Genomic DNA, 3,419 nt, shown 5'->3' on the forward strand with positions numbered 1-3,419 from the left:
TTAAATGTACGACAGGAAACTATAAAAATTCTAGAAGAATCCAAAGGCAACAAAATCTCAGACATATGCCGAAGCAATTTCTTCACTGATACAGCTCCTAGGGCACTTGAAACTAAAGAGAAAATGAACAAATGGGACTACATTAAAATAAAAAGCTTCTGCACAGCAAAAGAAACCATCAACAAAACAACGAGAAAACCCACTGTGTGGGAAAACATATTTGCCAATGTCATATCCGATAAGGGCCTAATCTCCAAAATTTATAGGGAACTCATACAACTTAACAAAAGGAAGATAAACAACCCAATCAAAAAATGGGCAAAGGACCTAAATAGACACCTTTCAAAAGAGGACATTCAGAAAGCCAAGAGACATATGAAAACATGCTCAAAGTCACTAATCATCCGAGAGATGCAAATCAAAACAACAATGAGGTACCATCTCACACCTGTCAGACTGGCTATCATCAACAAATCAACAAACGACAAGTGCTGGAGAGGATGTGGAGAAAAAGGAACACTTGTGCACTGCTGGTGGGAATGCAGACTGGTGCAGCCACTATGGAAGACAGTATGGAGTTTCCTTAAAAAACTGAAAATGGAACTCCCATTTGACCCTGTGATCCCACTTCTAGGAATATATCCCAAGAAACCAGAAACACCAATCAGAAAGGATATATGCACCCCTATGTTCATAGCAGCACAATTCACTATAGCTAAGATCTGGAAACAGCCTAAGTGCCCATCAGTAGATGAATGGATTAGAAAACTGTGGTACATCTACACGATGGAATACTATGCTGCTCTAAAAAGGAAGGAACTCTTACCATTTGCAACGTCATGGATGGAACTGGAGAGCATTATGCTAAGTGAAATAAGCCAGTCAATGAAGGAAAAATACCACATGATCTCACTCATTCATGGATAATAGAGACCATTATAAACTTTTGAACAATAATAGATACAGAGGCAGAGCTGCCTCAAACAGATTGTCAAACTGCAGCAGGAAGGCCGGGGAGGGTTGCGGGGCAGGAGGTAGGGGGGTAAGAGATCAACTAAAGGACTTGTATGCATGCATAGAAGCATAACCAGTGGACATAAGACATTGGGGGATAGGGGAGGCTAGGGGACTGTCTAGGGCGGGGGGATAAAATGGACACATACGTAATACCCTTTGTAATACTTTAAGCAATAAAAAAAAAATAAAAAAATAAAAAATAAAAATAAAAACTGAGATGAAAAAAAAAAAAAAAGAAATGAAAACCTCCTGAATCTGGGAGAGACATTTAAAAATATATTAATAATTGAAGGTGCTTCACTTGTGTGGCACTTGTACCAATCAGAATGGCAATTATGTCCTGTTTAAGTTCATGGTTTGTAGCAACTAGGGTTGGAACAGACAAGCAGAAACACTATGAATAATATAGAAAAGAGGAATTATCAAGGGATTAGAATTTATGTAATTGTAGGGGTTCCTTGGGACATAGCGGGGGCAGCTTATCTCTGTTCCTCGACATCTGAGCTTCACCTGGGATAATTTGCCAGCTGAGGGCTAACGTCTTCTGGAGACTTCTTTACACACATGTCAGGTGCTGAATGCTGGTGTTGGTGGGGACCTCAGCTGGGGCTCTTGGGGTGTGGACATGTGACTGAGATCTGGCCAACAGAATGTGATATGGACCTCCTCCAGCCTGGCCGTACGAAGCTCCCATGCATGATCCGTTCTCTTCTCCACATGTCAGCTGAATGGAGAGGACTTCATGGACCTAGAAGACAAAACTGTCAGGTGGAAGAAGTGTGGGTCTGTGAGTGACTGCATAGAGCAAAGCCCTCACCAACCTGCATCAGACTGTGACGTGAATGAGAAATAACTTTTATTAGGTTATGCCAGCCATTTACATTTTTGAGTTGTTTGCTACAGCAGCTAATGTTAACTGTCCTAAGTAATAACCATTTCTGGACATTATTGAAGTTACAAATGACTAGAGGTATTCACCTGGTAAGATCTGGAGTTGCAAACATCTGTGGTGATTCTTCTCACCATCACGACTGTTTCATAAGCCCTTTTTATAGTCACGATGTCAAGGGTTGGTCTCGTAGCTCACATTGCCTACAGCGTGTTGGATGGACTTTGGATGGTCTCATATGTCCTTCTTGACTGGTGTCGTAACTCATGAGGTCATTTTATTGACATTCTGTGAGAAAAAACAGAACTTCATTGTCTTTCTATCACCAAGTTTACAAACCACTTATGTCTGAATCCACCTCTCCTGCCCCCATGAAAATGGAGAAGTGTTCATCTTCTACCTAAAGGCAGCTCGGGGTACAAAAGCCCTTTGCCAAATCCAATAGCAATTTTATATTCTTTTCCCTCTGAGTCCTTTCAACAATTTTGTACAGTGTATCCACACTGCACATGCAGCCTGCCATTAGTCACGTAGTGCCTGTCTCAGTTTATCAGATCAGCTGTCTTGGTGTCACAGTGCTTGTATTCAGGTAACCCTTCTTTTACTTAGCAATGGCCTCACCGCGCAAGAGTAGTGATGCTAGCAATTTGGATATGCCAAAGAGAGACAGAAAGTGCTTCCTTTCAGTGAAAAGGTTATGTATCATGGGGGGGGGGGGGGGGACACAGTATATACAGAGTGAGAAAAGTAGGCTTACAGTTGTTTGTATGGCAAAAGGCATGAAAGTTACGATTATAATACAAGAATAGACTGTGTATTGTGTACGCACAATCGTAAACCTACCTTTGCCCACCCATGGTTCAGCGCTAGCCCTGGTTTCAGGCATCCATTGGGTATCTGGGAACGCATCCCTCACAGACGTAGGGGGACTGCTGCAGCTGCTTCCTATAACTGCTGCCTCCAAGGTACTTTACTCCTCTTGCTTGCTTGTCAGTTAACCAGTCTATTATACCCGCATAACAATTCTTGTTTGTGTGTGTGTGTGTGTGTGTGTGTGTGTGCTAATCCTCACCCAAGGATATTTTTCCACTGATTCTCAAGGAGAGTGGAAGAGAGAGGGGAAAACAGAGTGAAACCTGGATGTGAATGAAACACATCAATCAGTTACCTCCTGCACACGCCCTGACCAGGGCCTGGGCTGGGGAGGAGCCTGCAACCTAGGCATGTGCCCCTGACCTGAATCAAACCTGGGACCCTTCAATCTGCAGGCTGACACTCTCTCTACTGAGCCAGACTGACCAGGGCCATAACAATTCTTTAGATTAAATTCTCTCTACTCAACTTAATTTGTGTGGTTTCTGTCTCCTGATCGAATCCTTCCTGATATACATACCTCAGTGTCCTTTGAACAGACAACAGGGCCTGACACCTAGGTACTCAAAGAAGTTTTTTTTAAATTAATAGCTGCCGAAACCGGTTTGGCTCAGTGGATAGAGCGTCGGCCTGCGGAATG

Source organism: Myotis myotis, unplaced genomic scaffold (assembly GCF_014108235.1).
Source record: "Myotis myotis isolate mMyoMyo1 unplaced genomic scaffold, mMyoMyo1.p scaffold_m19_p_2, whole genome shotgun sequence".
In the NCBI taxonomy this organism is placed as follows: Eukaryota; Metazoa; Chordata; class Mammalia; order Chiroptera; family Vespertilionidae; genus Myotis; species Myotis myotis.